General features: G+C 43.5%; 1 long non-coding RNA gene across 1 annotated transcript; it reads left to right on the top strand.

The window, feature by feature from the left end:
• The first annotated feature begins 1,803 nt into the window (after window positions 1-1,803).
• Window positions 1,804-18,941, top strand: LOC134424480 (uncharacterized). The gene is made up of 3 exons (XR_010029434.1): window positions 1,804-1,975; window positions 12,124-14,877; window positions 16,018-18,941. It is a non-coding gene; the product is annotated as an uncharacterized LOC134424480 (long non-coding RNA).
• The last annotated feature ends 1,196 nt before the right edge of the window (window positions 18,942-20,137 follow it).

Raw genomic sequence — 20,137 nt, forward strand, 5'->3', positions numbered from 1 at the left:
TTATTATATAAAAAGGTATTCTCTCCAATATATATAATATCTATAAATATAACAAATGAAAATTACAAATATAGATGTGAACAAAATTATGACAAACAAAATTATTTTTAAAATTTTAAATGTGTTTTAAAGAAAGGGGTGTCTTTGCTTTTTATTTCGTTAGAGGCAGGGGTTTTATTTTAAATAATATAAGTACTATAGAAATGTAAATCGACATACAGAAATATATAATAAATATATAGAGATATAAAGATATAATACCAAACTATGAATAGAAATAGAAATCTATGCAAGTAACATGAAGAGATGCAATATATAATATAATTTTTATTATAGAGTAATATAAATTCTAAATATAAATGCGAATATAAATATGAAAAATATATGATTGGGGCTCGGAGCAGCCCAGGTGTCAGCTGTAATGATGATGGGGGCTCGGAGCAGCCCAGGTGTGAGTGTGAGGATGATGGGGGCTCGGAGCAGCCCAGGTGTGAGTGTGAGGATGATGGGGGCTCGGAGCAGCCCAGGTGTGAGTGTGAGGATGATGAGGGGCCGGCTCCTGCCGGGGCGAGGCTGTTTTAGGGGGAGGCTTTGCCTCAGCTCCCTTTTGCATGGAGCTGCTGAGTGGAGGGGTTTATGGGGCACTCCCGGCGCTGTCTCATGGAAGGACTGCGAGAGCTTCCCACAGGGTCGGGGGCACCACCTGGATCCGCGCTTGGGTACGTGGAGCATCGCTTAAAGGAGGCGCCGAGGGACGAATCTTTGTGCCGGGGAGCAGCAGCCGAACAGGTGAGCCCGTGTGGGTTCGGAGCGGGGAATTTTCTCCTTCCCCTTTGCAATTTCATCTTGCCAGTCCCTCCCCGGTTCCCCAGGAACACAAATGGAGCTTATGAAGACAAAAGGGATTAAGGAGAAGGAAGCAGCTCCTCTTCTTTTATTGTCTGCGTTTGACCTGAGGGGATCCCTCTTGACTTGTGGTTTTAAAGGTGTTGATTGCAGGAAAAGCTGCCTTTTGCAGGCTGTTAGGGGTATCCCGGGGGTTCTATTCTAAGGGGAATGGGAAAAGTATTCTTGTGGTATTATGGGTTTGATTTGAAGGCAGCCACCCCATTTGCACCACCCTCGGGTTTAAATGGCGGGGGCAGCCCTGGTGTCCCTCCTTTTCAAGGGTTTGAATGGAGGTCGAAATCGCCCTTTCCCATCAGTCGAAGGCTTTCATTTGGGGAGCGCCCCTACTTTTCTGCTCTCCTAGGGGGTGAAATTTTAGGGGAGAACACATTTCTTTGCCCTTGTTGAAGTGAGGTGCGCCCCGTCTGCGGTTTCGGGGTTGGTTGCGGGAAGCCGCAGCTCCGGCAGCGTTTGCAGGGCTGCAATGGGGCTGTGCCGCTGCATTGGAGGGCGCTGCCCGTGCCCGCGGCCCGGCCCGGAACGTTCCCGCTCGGGAGCGCTGCTGGCACGGCCCGGGCAGCTGCCGGGGCGCACGGGGGATTCGGCGCGGCCGGGCCGGCCGAGGGCGGCAGTGGCGGAGCCGCGCCGGTGCGAGCCGTGCGGAGCCGAGCGGAGCCGGGCCGGGCCGGCCAAGGGCGGCAGAGGCGGCGCGGGCGCTGCTGCGCCGGCCCGGGCGGTGCCGGCCGCTCCGTCCGCTCCGGGCGCGGGGCTCGGGCGCCGCCGGTAGCCCCGCGCCCGGTGCCGGCCCCGCCGGGCAGGGGCAGCGGGCGGGGCTCCCCGGGGCGGCGCCGGCCCCGCGTGCCGGAGCAGCCGCCGCAGGAGCCGCTTTCCTGCCGGGAGCCGCGCTCCGTCCGGGGCCGGCAGCGAGCGCGGGGTTCGGCCGCTCCAAGTTCGGCGGTGCCGTGGCTCGGAGGCGCTTTGGAGGCGTTGATGGCATCGCTGGGTTCGGTTTGCAGCGGGTGTCCGCTAAGGGATATGGTGTTCTTCCTGAGCGGCACGGTTCTCGGTGCCGGTAGAGATGATAAAGGTTCGTTTCGGATTGGCTTTTGTAGTCGGATATGAAATAAACAGGGCCAGGAGACTTCTTCTCCTGTGTAATGCCTTTATTAAAAAGTGATCAGCTCAGGATTGGGCGGCTCGACGGGTCTGCAGCGTCCGTCGTCTCCCAGGGCGACTCAGAGGAGGAGGATATGCGCAGCTCTGTCCACCAGGGGCAGAGCTGGGGATCAGATCCTCTTGGGAGCCTTTTTGGGTCTCCTGATCCCATAAGATGGTCTTAGGTGGCTCGTTGTTTTTGGGGTTTCTCCATGAGTTTGGAGATGGGGGTCTCACAAAGCATTCTGGTCTTGCGAGTCACTTTGCATAACCCCCCCCCCACCTTCTCAGGTGTCTTCACTATTCTGGGAAAGGTACAACTTAGCTTCGGGCAAGGTCCCCACCCAGGAGAAGGGCCATTACCTCGCCCCGGCCAGGGCTTTTACTAATACAAAAACAACCATTAACGACAACGACCCGTGATTACAATAACAAAACACACAGAACTTGGGCAGGGCCAGTGGTCTGGCTGCCTTTTTGAAACTTTTTCTCATAAAAAATATTAACCGAGTTTTTGTTCATAACAGTCCCCCCTCTTTTTCTTTGATCGAGCTTAAACTCTAAGCTCGCATCAACTCTTAATTTTTGTTTTGAATCTACTATAAATCTCTTGTGCACTTTGGTAATCACGGTTAGTTAACCTTGTTACTTTCCTTGGTTTCTTCAGGTTTGTCTTCACGGCAAACACTATTTTACTGAAACAGATAAATAAGCATAGTAAAAATAGCAATCCTCCAAGTGCACACACAGCGAGAAAAACTACCTTTTCCCACACATCCTTTTTGAAAATCTCCAGGTTCTCCCACCTACTGGGATCAAGTGTAGGAGTTTGATCTTCATTATTTACACATACTAACCTTTTTATTTCGTTTGAAATGTTCCTAATAATTGAATTCTTAGTTTTTAATACTGCCTGGAGACGAATAATTTTGTTTAACATAGATATTGGGATCCGAATTTTGCTTTTACAATTTTGGATTTTCTCAATTTCTATTTCACTGCGCCTGTTCTGTTTAATTTCTCTCAAATTATATATAGGAACTCCCAAACTTGATCCAGTTTCTTTGGGTAATAAGAAAATTGGTTTTATCACTCCAGCGGTGCAGCTGCCAGACGAGATCAAATCTAGGGGTTTAAGGCTCCCCTGAAATGTGTTCCTAAAGGGGTTTATCTCTTTTCCAGTACACTCATATAAATACTTGTAACAAACAATTTTTCTTACCATTTTCACCATTTCTTTGCTTTTTACTAGATCTGCTGAGCTTGTTTCAGCAGCATCCCATTCAAAGCACAACCAGGCTTCCCCTATAGGGCACTCTCCTAGGAGTGGCTGCCTAAAAGTGGCAGTATTGTATATTATCCAATACACTCTTATTTTTTTGATAAAAGACCAATTGGGAGAGGTTAACACAATCAGGGTTAGAACTGATGTGGACTCTCGACAAGGAGCTCACTTCCTCCTCACAGCGGGCTTGGTAGCATTCATTGCACGGCTCAGCTGGGCATCCCAGAGCACCACCAGCAATCAGAGCCATCAGTACTACCCTTCCCAAGAGTCCGGTATGGGTCATCTTGCACAGCCTGCCCACCCGGCCTTGCCTCTTGGGGAACTTTACTGAGGAAAAGCTTCCAAGCTCTTTAGAGTCCCTTCTACCCGTTTCTCTGGTTAAACCTCTCTTGGTCTGTTCCTTACCAATTTTGGTTTCCCCTCCCAGGGGAGTGTTCTGTAGAGGATTAACCTGGAGTCTTTAGAAATAAATTGGGGAACTTAACCAGAATTACTTATTTACAGTCCTAAACTTTTTACCAACATAATTTACACAGAACAGTCTTAAAACATTTTAAGCAATATTAGAACTCTTAACAATTTTTTTTTTCCCACACAGTTCAGTCTTTTTGACTCTTCCTTCTGAGAGTCAACTTTAAATCCTTTGGTCCTTTTACCACAGTGTACTCAGGTGATTTAGCTTGTGAAGCAGATGAATCTTGTCCAGCGCCGGGGGGTGAGAGTGATGTGGACTCTGGTCCAATGCCAGAGGGAAAAACTGGGACTCTGGCCCAATGCCAGAAGGACAAAGGGGTGGAGTCCGATCCAATGCTAGAATGCCAGAGGGAAAAAAAAAACTGGTGTTGAATCCTGGTCCAATGCCAGGAGGTGAGAGTGATGTGAGTCCAACCTTTTTCTTTTGGTCTGCACAGTCGAATTAGTAATGAAGAGTACCTGAAACGGGCTTTCAAACACAGGCATTAATGGTCTGCAATTTAATGATTTTATCAAAACTCAGTTTCTCTGTTTAATGTTATTGGTTAATTTCTCTTTTTCCATAGCTTGCATGTTTCTCTCATCAACTTCTACATACTCTGTATTTTGCAAGGAGTTGTATTTCTCAGCTAACTTAACTCCCAAAGTATTTTTATTCCCCTATTTTTCTGTGTATTTAATTCACTAGTTTTTCTGTTCTATTTTTCAAGATCTTATCTATTTATCTCTTGCTTCTGTTTCTCACTTTCACTTACAGTTTAAATACTTCTTTCAACCCCTTACACTTGAATTTTTTTCTCTTTTTTTTTTTCTTACGCCATTCTTCTACACAATACACTTCCCTCTAAGGAGATGTGGTAAAACTTATAATGCACAATCTACATTACCTCTATTCTAATTTGTCTATATTTATTCTCACACATTCCTTCACACCCTCAAGACACAAACTGGATCATTATTGCTAGAAAATCACTGTGGCTCCCCTCACCTTGGGGTTGGCCCACAGGTCTCAGTATCCCTGGGCCTCTTGGAAGGGCCCTGGCTCTGGTTGCCTCTGGTGCACATTCACCTGTGAGGCTGTCTGCGTGTCACTCACACTCTCGCAGCTACGGCTCCCTCACACACCTGAGGAGCACTAGTCTGGTTTGTAGGTCACGCACACACTTTGGCCACAGCCCCCACCCGCCTGGGGGACACAAGCCTGGTTTGCAGGTCACACATACACACACTTCCACTGCCCCCTTCCCACGTGCCCGGGAAGTTGAGGCTGACTTTGTGACTCACTCTCACGCACACAACAAGACAACAATAAGGTACCTTTTACTTTCACATCACTTATTACAAGTTAAGTATTACTGGCCAGTTTTGGTGCTATTGGATATCCTTTCTACCTAGTTGTTTTTTGTCTAAATTCAGATGTTTTTCACTATACTATACTATACTATACTATACTTCTTAGTACTTTGTTGAGACAGGACTTATCTGCTCCTGTATCTACTCAAAAATTCTAATTCTTCATTTAAGGGTCCCACTTCAAAGTTTACCAAGGGCTCTTCTAGATGTTACATCAGGTCCCCTATAGTGTAAAGCCCCTGACCCTCTAATTGTCACCTCTAAGGATCTTCCCTAAATTATCTTGTTCCCTGGCTATTGCCTCATCAAGACTGAGTTTTCTACAAAACCTCCTGACGTGTCCTGCCTTTCCACAGTAAGAGCAATGTCGCTCTCTCAAAGGGCCTTGAGGTGTCTCCATCCCTCTTGTACCTGACAGTACTGACTTATTCTTGCCTCCTCCTGGTGGTGGACCCGCCCACCCTACACTTTCTCTAGCTACAGCAACCATGATCTTAGCCTTGGCCTTTGCTTTATCTTCCTCCCTCCTTAAATACACCTTCAGTGCCTCTTTTAATAACTCATTAATGTCCTTCTCTTGCCAATCTTCCATCTTTTCCAATTTTCTCCGTATATCAGGCCAAGATTTGGTAACAAATTGGACTTTCAGTAGCATTTGACCTTCCGGGGTGTCTGGGTCTATTCTGGAGTACAACTGAAAGTTCCGCCTTAGGCGATTAAGCCAGGCAGCAGGAGCTTCATCTTTCTCCTGTGCACCCTCAAATGCCAATTGGGTATTAGTTCCTTTGGGAACTGACTCTTTGATCCCCCGTATTATCAAAGACCTATATTCCCTCATGGCCTTCCTCCCCTCCTCCTGGTTAGGGTTCCAGTTGGGCTCCGTTAGTGGCAATTTCTGTTCACCTGTTGGCACCTGGGGTCCTGGACTGTTATCTTTCTCCCAAATTTTTATGCCAGCCGCCCTTATCATCTGGACCTCTTCTGGGGAAAATAATATACTCAGGATGGAATTAATTTCCCCCCAAGTGTAGATATTTGGACCTAGAAATTGATCCACTTGTTTGGCTATGCCCACTGGGTCCTCAACTAAATGCCCCAACTCTTTCTTGAATCCCCTCACCTCAGAAGCAGTTAGGGGAGCATTCACAAAGCCAACACCTCCCGCCACTCCTCCCATAGGAACCTCTCTGAGGGGAAAGAGTCTCTCTGCCTTGGAGGTCTTGGATCTGGTGCTACAGTATGGCCCATCTTCAGATGCCAAACTACTTTGAGGGTTCTCTGGGTTACCCTGAACTTTCTGCCCATCAGCAGGTGTATTTGCTGATAGCTGTCTACTGGGCGAGGAGGCATTTGTGTCCCAGGTAGAAGGAGGTAAAGGGACAGCAATAGGAGGGGGAGAGGGACCTGAGTAGATATTAATCGGAGCTGGAGAAGGGGTGGAGAATGCAGCAGGTGGAGTAGGCACTTGTGGTGGTGCAGAAGGAACTGGAGGAGATACTGGGTTCATCATAGCAGAAGCTGAAGAGGTAGAAGGAGGAGTTTGAGCAGGTGGTAATGAGATGGCAGCCGGGGGAGGAACCGGACCTGCCATTTGAGGTGCTTGAAGGAGAGGATTATAAGGTGGAGGGGCAGAAGGAGGCAAATAATCCAGGGGGTCCCATCTTTTACTAGTTCTATCATCCCCTCCTTCATTCCTCTGTACCTTACAAATTCGCACCCCTTCATCCTCAACAGCGCTCTTTACCCAGCAAGCTACATACAATAATTGCTCAGGATCAGTATCCCCTCGAGCTGTCAGATAATTATTTAATTGTTGGCACATCCACTTATCCTTTGTCCCACACCAAGGCCATCCTCCTTGCAACTCTAATTCTGGCCACGCTTCCATACAATAATGGATCATTTTCACTTTATCTAATCCCTTCGTGGCCTCTATAGAATCCCATTTTACTAACAGTTCTCCTAAGGGACTATTGGGATGTATATACCTCAGTCTCTTGCCAGTCTTTTTACTACTACAACATCCCATTTTTCAAGTCTCAATAAAAAAAAATCCCGAAGGTGCCTCTACTGACCGGGAATTTCAAAAAAAAAACCTTCCTTGAGGAGCTCCAGCCTCCTCCACTGAACTTCTAATTTACTGCCTGATGCTCAGGACTTTATACTGAAACAACTGCCCAATCTCTTGATTGCCCAACTTCCCAGCGTCAGGTCTTACATCTATCGGGACTTAAACACACGAAGCCACGGCCAAGAATCCGGGTCGTGCCTGACACCCTCAGTCAGGAGAAACAACTGCCTGATTTTTAGTTTGCCTAACCTGCCAATTTTTAGGCTTCACCGTATCAGGACTTAAAAGCAAACCGCAGCCTCCTTCGCTGGGGTTTGTGCCTGACTCCTTTGTCAGGACTTACTTTGCCTGCAGGGCTTGTGAACCACCCGAATCCTTCTCGGGACTGACAAATCTTACTCGAATCCTTCTCGAGACTTACAAAAGTGCCTGACCTCCCTTTGTCAGGACTTTGGGGTGCGTGCCACTCATACACAGTAATTCACTCCGCACGCCCGGAGTGGGGGGGCCCTTTATTCCCCCTTGGGAGACGACTCACTCACACTAATTCCACTCGCGTCCCCCTGTTCCTGGCCGCTTTTCTCGCGAAAAGACGGAACCGCAGTAATGAGGGGTCCACTCTCGCTTCGAAGGTCCGGCTGCCGGCCCTCGTCTCACTCACACACACATGCGCACGTCTCCCGCTCCCGCCACCGAGTTTCTCACCAGTCCGGTGCTCCTCTGCGTCGCTGTCCTGAGCCGGTCCCTCTGGTCCTGGTAGCCAGCTGTCCTCTGAAGATCCAAGATGGCCAGTCCTGAGTCCTCTTGCGGCGTGGCTATTCCGGACGAGAGCCCCCAGCTGAAATAAACAGGGCCAGGAGACTTCTTCTCCTGTGTAATGCCTTTATTAAAAAGTGATCAGCTCAGGATTGGGCGGCTCGACGGGTCTGCAGCGTCCGTCGTCTCCCAGGGCGACTCAGAGGAGGAGGATATGCGCAGCTCTGTCCACCAGGGGCAGAGCTGGGGATCAGATCCTCTTGGGAGCCTTTTTGGGTCTCCTGATCCCATAAGATGGTATCAGATGTTGGTTTCTCTCACTCAGTCGGCCTGGTCTCAGCTCCGGGGTCAACTCCCATGGTCAGGGCGAGAGGGTCCGAAGGTGTTCTGCGTCTCTGCAGGCTCAGCACTCGGTTCCTCACGTCCAGACATCACTCTAGTCTCTCAACTCTTAGGTGGCTCGTTGTTTTTGGGGTTTCTCCATGAGTTTGGAGATGGGGGTCTCACAAAGCATTCTGGTCTTGCGAGTCACTTTGCATAACCCCCCCCCCACCTTCTCAGGTGTCTTCACTATTCTGGGAAAGGTACAACTTAGCTTCGGGCAAGGTCCCCACCCAGGAGAAGGGCCATTACCTCGCCCCGGCCAGGGCTTTTACTAATACAAAAACAACCATTAACGACAACGACCCGTGATTACAATAACAAAACACACAGAACTTGGGCAGGGCCAGTGGTCTGGCTGCCTTTTTGAAACTTTTTCTCATAAAAAATATTAACCGAGTTTTTGTTCATAACAGGATATATATTTTTTTGCCGGGGTATTATGTTTAGAAGGGCGCGCAATGGTTTTTACGGGTCGTAGCGCGAAGCAGCGGTTCGCATTTTAATTCTGTTGCGGTGGCTTTTATTAGCGTGAGTGTGTAGTGTTTGTTTTGGGGGGCTTGGGGTAGCGTCCTGTCGTTCATAGCAGCGGGTTTTTAATCTCGATAATTGCATGTGTGTTTATCGTCTTCCAGGGCTTTTATTTGTTTGGTTTGTTTGATTGTAGTGTATGTTTTATGGTTACGGGTAATTTGGGGGACATTGTTTATGGTTACGTTTGTCTTTAGTCTTTGTGTTTGTTTCTAGGTGGTATTTTTATTTTGATAGCTTGAGGCACTATGGGTTTATTCAGTGGGGAATAATTTTTTTGTTGCAGATTTATCTGTTTTTTGGTATTATTCTTGTTGTTGGTTTCTTTATTTTCCTTTGTTGTTGTTGTTGTTGTCTTTTAATGTATTTGCGTATTGTTTATCAGGGTTTTTTTTGGAAACATGGGTATTTATATGGTGGGTTTTTAAAGTATTTATTTATTTGGGTAGTTAATTTCTTAGTTTTTAGTGGTTGAGATGTTTTTCCATTTTGTTAATTAGTTCAGGTTTTAAAGTTATTTTTACAGAGGATTGTTTATTCTTTGAGTTAGTGTAGAGGTAGAATTTTGTTGTTTTTTATTTTTTTTTAGTAACGTCGTTCAGGGTGAGTGGCACTGTCTTGAGTTTAGTAGATTGGTTTGACTTTTTTTTAGTACTTTTTGTAATTTTCTGTGTGTGTTTCTATAGGATTTTCTTTTATTTTGGTTCCATTTTTCTGTCGTGATGAGAATTGTTATTGAAAAGAGTGTTCTTTGTTTTTTCGCTGACACTTGTTTGGGTGTTGGAGGTATCTTGATGTTTTTGGAAGATATTGGTGGGAATTTGATGCTGTTTGTTCTGTCATTTCATTTAGGAATTGGATTTTAAATATGCAATTATGACTCTAACTATATTGAAACAAAAGAAATAGATGTGTAGCAATGGGAATGGGCCAATTTTATTTTTATATATTCGGTCAATTTTTAAAATTTAACATGTAACATAAGTCATTATATGTTACAATAAGTTACTCTAATTTTAATAGAGTATTGTGTATGTTTATAGATATATGAATAGAGAATATAAATGTAAATACAACCCAAACAAAAATACAAATATATAAATGTATTGCAACTATATGCAGATATATCAAAAATTAATAATAAATTGTAAATGTAAAATAACATGAATTGTAAAGTATATAATACACGTAATACTGCATATATTTTATTAAATATATTATAGGAAATGGATATAAAATAGATATAAATATGTATGTGATATATGTATCTATCTATCTATCTATATCTATCATTTGTTGTATATTATGATAAATATAAATATAAAAAAAATTTAGGTAGTTTAAAATAATGGATGGTTTTGTTTTTTCTTTGCCAAAGCAGGTGTTTTAGTGTAAAAATTACAAATACAAATAATATAAAGGTAGAAATATAAGTATAGAAATATATCATAAACACATTAAAGATTTATATAAAAATTAGAAATATAAGGAAAAATAAGTTGTAGCAGTAGATATGGTAAATAATTTAAAAAATAATTCCCGTATATTTTTTGAATAAGGTGCATATTATATATAGTTATTAATATAATGCATCAATATAAACTATAAATTTATATAAAATATCAACTATCTATAAGAAGGAATAAAAGCTCTGTGTCACGTGCAGCAGTAGAAAATTTCAGGCTCCCAGGGAATAAATAGTTTTCTTTAAATCATTTTCGTTTTGCAGAGTTTTTTTTTTACTCTCGGGTAGCCTGAAAGTTTCTACTGCTGCTTTTTTATTCTAAAGGTGGAAAGGTAAACCAAGATTAGAAATACAAGAAAGGGGAAAGGAAAGGGAAGGGAAAGGGAAAAGGAAAAGGGAAGGGAAGTGGTGAAAAACAGAGTGAAAAAAGTAAAAAGAGTTGGAAGGAAAAAGAGAGGGCATTCGGGAGGAGCGGTGCTGCCTCAGGTCCTTCCCCGCCCTGGGGCGAAGGACCCGTTTGATGCCCAGGAGGGAGTGCAGGTCCCGGTGGCTCCCGGGGGACGGAGCGGTGGCTGTCAGCCCGAGACTACAACTCCCGGCAGGCCGTGCTACCGACGCGGCGTGTGACGCAACGGCCGACGCGGCACATGAGTGGCTGGCGTGCCAGGCGGTCGCGCGGGGCTGTGCGCGCGCAGCTGCCGGCGCCTCTCCCGCGCGGGACAGCGACGCTGGAGGAGCGCAGCCTCCGTCTGGCCGCCCGCACGGAGCTGAGCAGCGCGGAAGGAGCGTCCGCCCGGTTCCTCGGCCTCCCTCAGCGGTGCCGGGGGCGGGGGCGCTGCCGCCCGCCGATGGCGGAGGGCGAGGCGGTGCTTTGCTGCCGCGGGCCGGGAGCTGCGGGAGCCGCCCCGGGCGAGCGGCGCCGGGCGCTGCCGCGGTCCCGGTGGGGCGGCCGCCCTCGGGCTGGCGGAGGCGCCGGAGGAGCCCCCGAGCTGCAGCCGTCTCCCTCGGGCTGCTGCCGGTGCTGCGGGCGGAGGCGGCTCCGCCGCGTGTTGGGCGCTGCGAGCAGGGAGCGCTGCGGTATCGCCGGCATGACGGGGCTGCTGCCTGCGTTAGTGCTCGTGGCTCTTTGTGCCGTGACAGCGGATGGAGCGGCGCTGAGCGGGACACCCAGAGATGGCCGGGAGAATGCCCAGCGCAGGGAGCGGGCGGGCTGTGTGCTTCGGATGGCACAGGTGCGAGCTGCAAAGTCACCCCCCCTTCCGCCCCTGCCCTCCCGAGCCCCGGAGAAAATGCTTTCCAGCATTGTCGAGCTTCTGAAAGACAAAACTTGTGATTTGACACTAGCATCCAGAAAAGGTTTCTGTCTAGATTAGCAAATGCCTAAATTGTTCTTGGTTACATCCCATGACCGGTTTTAGGCAGTGACTTCATACTGCTTTTAGGATTTTCTTGTACACTGGTGAGAAAATAGGCAGGTCTGATAGTGGTTTCACTTTTTTTCTACTTCACGTTCCATAAGATTCTTTTATCCAAGCGATTGTTTTAAAATTCTACTGTAAGCGTTTGTGGTTCACTTTTTTTTTCTTTGCAGCACCCGGGCCTTTTTTTTTTTCTCTAAATCGGGAGTAAATATAGCTGAGTAAAATTACCTTGGTTATCTTCCTTCTTTTTAAACTTAATTGTTTTTATTAATAATTCTATCTGAATATGCAGAAAAAGTGAGTATGTCCTGTAATCTATGCTAGCTTTTCTCGTTTACAGGGTACTCACAAAATATGTCTCCCTTAGTGTCCCACAGAAACATTCTGGGTGCAATCTGAATTAAGGTATGTGTTTTCAAATAAGTAATCAGTTTAGATATTTGCCTGTGTACCTTTTCCTGTAATTCAGAGCTTGTGTTCTGTGGGTTTTATGATAAACCTGTAAAACATGTAAGAATGGTTTTGCAAGTCTGAATCGTTGAAGGCAGCAATAAGTGGATTTAAAGCCTGTTCTTGAGCAGACAAAGGGGAAAAGTGTGACTCTGATGCTGAACTTGTCATTTTTCATTTGACTTGCCTTTAATTATTGAAGAAGAGAGAGAACTAGGAAAAGAAATAGAATTGATTATTGAGCACTCCTAAAAAGCTCACCATGATTCTGTGTAGAGCCAAAGTGAAGGATGATGGAACAGAGCTCTGTGCATTAGAAGGAAATAAACCTGATGTCCACACAGAGTCTTACTAATTTCTGTTTTTAAAATGCAAAATAAGTTTAGGAAGTGTTGGAAGTTAGTATTTTGGGAAAGAAATGGCAGTTCCACAAAACATTCCATTCCATTTAAGAGAGGCCCTTGGACTGATTCATGTTGTAACTGCTGTCACTGCAATCAGTTGGTGGTTCAGCCTTGAAATGTGCACTTGGCCTTCTATAAAGCACTGTTTTGTTTGCCTTTCAGTGCTATGAGTCTTGATAAATTGGAGAAGTGCCCAAGAGAAATTCATCATCCTGAGATACAAAAGGTAGGAAGTGACTTTTTCTGGTTTGGTTCTTTTTCTTTATTGTTTTCTGGAAATAGAAGTAATTAAGTATAGATACTACTGGTTTGTTTCTTCCAGTAGCTGATAATACTAATACCAATAATAATAATAATAATAATAGTAAAGTAATACTACTTCAACTGTCTTTATTTATCCATTGAACTGGCCATTTTAAATCTAAACTTCTAAACACAAATCAAACCATCATCCTTGTAGAATCTTTAATAGGAGTGGGCTAAAGATCCTGGTTTTGTTGACAGGATTTATTGGTTCATGAACAGCAAGAGGTAAGTACAAGCCTAACTACCCTCTAGCTCACAGACCTGCCCGGTGAATAGAGCTTTGTTTTTTTGATGGGCTTGTGATGACTTTGAGATCAATTGCTCATTCATTACAGTAAAAAAAAAAAAATTGTTTTGAACATGACAGCAAAAATAACTTTAAGCACAACTTAATAATAATAATAGATCACCAATTTTAGTTAATAATTTTATGCTATACTCTTGGGTGAGGGAAGACTCGGACACTCAATATGAGATCAGCAAGCTATGTTTATTGCAGAGAGTATCAGACACTTATACAGCACATAATAAGCTTATGAATATTCTGTAAGCCAAGCGATCTATTGGTTAAACTATACCATCAACTCTTCCTCATTCCTTTGGGCCTACATTCCCTATTTCCCACGTCTCTCTGTCTACTTGTTATCCTACCCAGCTAGGCCCAGGCACACGCTATCTTGCAGGTGCAAAACTCAAAAATACCTGTGTTCGGTACTTTCCCAGCTCCTGGTCGGCTAACGAGCGAATGTCTGCGTGACCTCTGTCATGGAGCCATTTCTCCACACTATACTATCAAAGTTTAAAGGTAAATTATTATATATTAGGAGATGGTGTAAAGTGTATGTTGTAATGTGTAGGATATATACAAAGATACGTACTTGAAAGTCCGTAGAGGAAACAAATTTTTACGCCTTCTGTTTGACTGTTTGTCATATATTTGGTTTTATTTCCCAGGGATCAGTGAATTTTAACTCTGGAGTCCTCTATGCTAAGGATGCTCAGCTTAGAGATGATGAAATGTTCAGTAATGGTGAGTTTTTCACCTTCTCCTTCATTGTTTTGCTCATCTGAATAAAAAAAAAAAAAAAGGCAAGATTAAAGAAAAAGCAATAGTTTTATTATTTTTACCCTGTTATGTCTGTTTCCTCAGTATTTGCTGCAGCTCTGCTTACCCAAGGTTTGGGTAAAACAAGCTTTGGGTTCCCTCTGTCTCACTGGGAGTTGCCCAATTCAGTTGCATCTGGTGAAATTCACCCTGAGACCTTACAGAACCAGCTCCAACTACGTGAGAGCCATTTGCAGTTCTCTCCAGACACCTGGAGAATGGGCGACATTTCTGAGAATCCGGCGAGCGTGCTTCTATCAAAACTCAGTCTGTGAAATTCCTGGGGAAAACCCTTCTGTGTCCTGAAGGGTTCAAACTCTGGTGAGGATCCAGTTATCAGGTGCTCACCTGGATGGTTCCAGCTCTTAAAGTGAACACTTGTACTCTTGCCCTGTAGTTTACATCTATTGTATTTTTGTTATTTTGCAGGATTTTTTGTCTTTGCAAAATATTGTGCATTTCACTCTTTGGAACCTCTCAGATGGTTCTTTGGTGCAGCACCACCCCAGGGGACACTTGCCTGCTGTCCTGAAGGGGTTGGTGGCTAGAATTGTGAATCCTGGAGAGTTTATAAGTCTTCTGTCCCCAGGGAGGTGTCGTGCTTTGTTTACTTTTGTTCTGTTGGTTAGGCGCTGCTTCTCGTTGCAAGTACGAATTTCAAACTGCCCTGTTCTTTTTTTAACTGTTTTCCTGGTTCTCTCCCTACGGCAGGGAAAGACTCTCGTATCCTTGTCGTCGGGCTCGGTGCTGTCCAAGAAGATACAGAGACTAAAAAAATCATAAGAAGCAAAATATGACTGCAGGGAAAAGAAGCTGGAGAGAACAGAAGGTGATGTTGTTATCCTTACCCTGTATTAGAAACATCCGCTGTGCTTTGATGCTGGCAGCTGCCAGGGGCTTGTTAGCACTTTGTAGGCAGGTGTAGGTGTTCACTTGTAGGTTTTTTCTCTGTTCAAGTCAATTCAAACTTTGCTAAGCTTATATTTGCAGATTACTCTCTAGCACAGTCCAGCATGACATTTTTGAATGTTGTAAAAATACCATGTTACTTGGAAATTGCTAATGAAGAGAAGATTTAGGGGAAAATAAGATTTCAGGGTTGGAAGATGTGAGAAGAATTTTGTGGGGACGTTAGACTGAAGTAAAGCACACTTGAAGCTGGACTGGCACGCTGGCAGGTCCCCTATTAAACAGTAGTGCTGACATTAGCCTGGGGGTTGCCCATTGTTTCTGTAGAAATCAATGTTTCCTGGTCTTCAGAGGTAAGCTGCTTTGAAAAGCTGGAAGGTGCAGCATGCTGACAATCCCCGTGCTTTGGATTAAAAGTAGATTTCAGAAGGGTCCTAAGCTTTTGTCTTTTCCTTGAAGTTGATGTAATCCTGTCGAGGAGTTTTTAATTCTCTGTTGCCATGTCATCCATCAGAGCCCTGTTGTACTAATCTTATACAAGTACAAAACAAAAAATCAGACCCTGTCCCAAGCACTTAGAGGCCAGAACACGATTTCCTCGGGCTGCCGTTTGTGTGCCATCGGTACTCACCACGAATTGAGCCCTCTGGCTCTGACAGAGCCCCTGGATGCTGACGGAAGGGGGCTGGTCACAGACCCTGGAGGTGCCTGTCCCCCAGGGAGGGAGAGGACGAGGCAGTGTGGCCTGCAGGGAGGGTGTCGTCCCCAGAGAGCAGCCGGCGACTCCATGCCTGCCCGGGGCTGCGGGTGCACCCTCGGGGTGGACGCCTGCCCTCAGGTTTCCCTCTGGGCACCCGGGGAGGGAACCAGGTCCATCCGTGTGGCAGCTGCAGGGCCTGCAGGCTCTGGGCCCTGGAGCCGAGTGAGCCTGAGCTGCTGCACGCTTGCTGTGAGCTTTGGGGTGAGCGTGCATCACTGCAGGCCTGGGATGGATTGAAATGCGCTGAGGAAAGCGGAGGGAGGGAAATGCTCTGTTAACATGTGCCAATTCTTCTGTCAGACTCATCACGGCGGGACAGCGTGAAGACTGAAAGTGTAAGAAGATGTGGAGGGAAACAGAGAATCTGACAGGAGCATCGGAGGGACGAGTGCACGAATTTTGCTTTTTGCTTGGATGTAAACTCAGGAGTTGAGAGGAATTTGGGAGTGAGAAGGGACATCTCAGAAGGAGAAGAAGAAAAAGAGGTTGTTGTTGTTGTTACAGTCCTGGCAAAATCTTTTGTTCTAGCTAATAAAAGAAGTTAGTTTAAAAAACAAAAAGGAAAAAATGTAGTGTTTTTTTTTTCCTTCACTATGATATTCATTGGTGGTATATGGTGTGTTGTTTCATTTCTTGGTATTATTAACTCTGTGTAAATTGTTTTTTGAGTGAAGCTGACTTTCTGGATGGGTTGGTTTGTATTTGAGGCAGGATTAATTTCAGTAGGGTTCTTTCATAGATTTCTGATGGGTATTACTGGGATTTTGGTTTTGTTTACTGTATGTATGAACCTAGAGCTTTGGTAGGGCCAGCTGGGCTGCTGGAGTTTTGGGTGTGAATTTATTAGATGGCTTTTGTTAGATGCAGTTTTTAATTTTTGAAATGTTTTTCAATGTAGTGGTTTTAAGGTGGTTTTTAAGAATTCATTGTATTGCTTTATCTTGTTTGTAGTTGGTGTATGATAAGGGATGTGGTGTGAGTTCTTGAACATTATGGTTTTGGTGTTCCTAAGTTCTGATTTCTTTGTGGTTCAATAGCTTTTTTTATTTTTATTTTTTGGGACAGGGGCATTTATATGGTGGGTTTTTATAGGCAATATGTTTTTTAATTTAGGTAGTGATATTTTTTAATATTTTAATAGTTTAGGTTTTTTATTTTCATGGTTTTAATTATTTTTTTTAATTTTTTGAAATAACTTTTATAGATTACATGTTATTATTTGTGCATTAACATAAAGGTAGAGCTTTGGGGACTTTTTTTAGTAATGTTTAGGGTCAGTTGTGCAGTTTTGAGTCTAGTGCGTTGGTTTGATTTAATTTTTAATGGGTGTTTGTTTTTATTAGCAGTTGTGTCATTTTCAAGGTGTGTTTGAGTTTTTTGGGGTTTTTGAGATACTGGTTTAGGAGGAAGTTTATGATGAGCATGTGCGGAGGTTTTGGGCTACTTTATAGTGGGATTTAAAATTTATTTACAGTTAGGTTTATTTGAGTTTTTATTAGGGTTCAGTGACGTTGTGGGATATTTGTTCCGTTAGTAACAGAAATAGGTTTTGTTTTGCTGTGCTGCGATGGGATGGGCGTGTGCTGCGTGCCGGTGCTGACAAAGGTACAGTATTGTTGTGGCTCTGGTGCGTCGGGTTAATGAACTGACATGGTTTAATGTAGAGATGAAAATAGAAATAAATATACATTTAAAAATAAATATAAAATTAGAGTGGTAAACATAAATATAGATAACAGATACATACATAAAACTATAATATATGGTATATAATTGTAACATGTTATCATATAGATAAATGATAGTCTATTTTATATATATATACACAAAGATATATAAATATAGATTGTAAATATAAAAATATTTAAATAGAGTTAAAGTAAATTGGGCAGTTTTATTAGGGTATAGGCTGGGGTTTTTAAATGATAGCAATAAAATATAAATTCAGATATACAAATATATATAGAAATACAAATATCTATACATATTTAATTTAAACAAATATAAGTAAGAAAATATGTATAATACAGAAAATATATTTCTATGATTATATTAGAAGGTATTCCCTCTAATATAGATAAAATCTATGCATAAAATAAATAAAAATATCCATATAAATATCATTATAATTTTGAAAAATAAATTTACTTCGTAAATTTTAAATCTGGTTCAAATAAAGGGGTGTCCTTGGTTTTTATTTGGTTAGAGGCAGGAGTTTTATTTTAAATAATATAAGCAATATAGAAATGTGGATCTTAAGATAGAAATATATAATAAATATATAAAGAGAAATTGCTAAACTATGAATATAAATTTAAATATAAATATATGTAAGTAATATGAGGAGTTGTGGCATGGAATATAAATAACATTAAATGGCAATATAAATTATAAATGGGAATATAAATATAAAAATATGTAAATATCGTTTAAAAGAAATGGAATGTTTTGGCTTTTATTTAAGTAGAGGCAGGGTTTTTAATTTGAATATTATACGTGTTCCAGAAGTAAAAATCTTGACGCAGAAATATTTAATCCATATAAAAATATGAATAAAAAAATATAAAAAATATAAATACCTACTCGCATCGGATGTAATATAGAATATAAATTTATTTATAAATTGACATTGGTAAAGATAAATATATAAGTAAGCAATATACATTAATATACATTATAAATACAAATATGAATATAACAATTGAACATTAGGATAAAATCTATTTAAATATTTTTTAAAAGAAAGGGTTCGGTTTTTTTTTATTGTTGTGTTAGAGGCAGGGTTTTTATTTTAAATAGTATGAATGTAGATATTGTTATATATTTCTAAATATTGAGATATACAATCAAGATATAAATATATATATAAACACAAAATATAAATAAATACAAATAATAGGAAGTGATGTAATGAAGAATACAAATAACAGTATACATAAGTATACATTTTAAATGTAAATGTGAATATGAACCTGAAAAATAGAATTTTATAAAATATTTAAGTACAGTTTGGAAGAAAGGGGTTCTTTTTGGCTTTAATGTGGATGGAGGCAAAGGTTTTATTTTAAATAATCCAAGTGTTACCGAAGTAAAAATCGTAACAGAAATGTATACTTACTATGTGAAAATATTTATAAAAATATACAAATAAATTTAAGTTTTAGGGATATATGCAATATGGAATAGAAATGTATTTATAAAAAGAAATGTATAAATGGACAGTGTACATCAATATACGTTGTAAATAGAAATGTGAATATTAATATGAAAAAATATTTTAAAAAATATTTAAATATTTTTTTTAATAATTTTTTTTGTGTTGTGTTTTGTTTTGTTTTGTCTTTTATCCTATTAGATTAGAGGCAGACGGTTTTTTTCCCTCTTCCCGGTTGTTTTGGGGCATTTATTTCAGAGCAGTTTTCGGCGGGGGTCGCCCCTGTTCTTTTTTGCCGCCTTCGCTGCCGCAGCCCCGAGGCGCGCTGCGCCCCCGGCTGGGGCGGGCGGCAGTGCTGCCGCCTTGTGGGCAGAGCGCGGTACTGCAGCCGTGCAGCTAGAGGCGGCCAGCTTGGGAGTGGCGCGTGGGCGATGTCGCGGAGTTTTGTTTGACCTTCTCAGCATGGCGGCGAAAAGGGCGGGGAAGTGGAGGACCGTGTGGGTGTTTAACTGCACTGCCTGCACGGAATACCGACGTCATGGCGGCCCCGACGGATTTTTCTGTGGCGTTTCATGTGTACCCGAGACATGCTGTGGGCTCAGGGGCTCCGCGGGCGGGCGTATTTTGGCGGGTTTGTGAGAGGCATCTGGGTAAACGCCTCGCTGTGCCGGGGTCCTCTCACGTCCGCTTTCCCGCCCTGAGGGAGCCGAGCCGGGCCGAATAGTTCCGAAGAGCCGAAGAGTCGAGTGTGGCCGGAAAGAGCCGAGTTTCCCCGAAGAGCCGAGTGTGGCCGGAAAGAGCCGAGTTTCCCCGAAGAGCCGAGTGTGGCCGGAAAGAGCCGAGTTTCCCCGAAGAGCCGAGTGTGGCCGGAAAAAGCCGAGTTTCCCCGAAGAGCCGAGTGCGGCCGAAAACAGCCGTGTTTCACCGAAGAGCCGAGTGTGGCCGAAAACAGCCGAGTTGAGCCGAAGAGCCCAGTGCGGCCGAAAACAGCCGAGTTTACACCAAGAGCCGATGATAGCCGACTGGAACCGATAGCCGAGTGTAGCCGACTTGAGCCGCATTTAGACAATGTGCCGAATACGACCGAGTTTAGCCGAAGAGCCGAACTGAAACGAGTTTAGACCAAGAGCCGAACCACGCCGAATTCAGCCGAGTTTCATTAAACAGAACCGAACGACGCCGCAGCGCTCTGCATGCAGTGCGCCTGTGCAGACGGCAGGGATCGCTGTGCCTGCAGAGCGCCGGTGCACACGGCAGGGGGCGCTG

This window comes from Melospiza melodia, chromosome 13, assembly GCF_035770615.1.
Source record: "Melospiza melodia melodia isolate bMelMel2 chromosome 13, bMelMel2.pri, whole genome shotgun sequence".
Taxonomy (NCBI): domain Eukaryota; kingdom Metazoa; phylum Chordata; class Aves; order Passeriformes; family Passerellidae; genus Melospiza; species Melospiza melodia.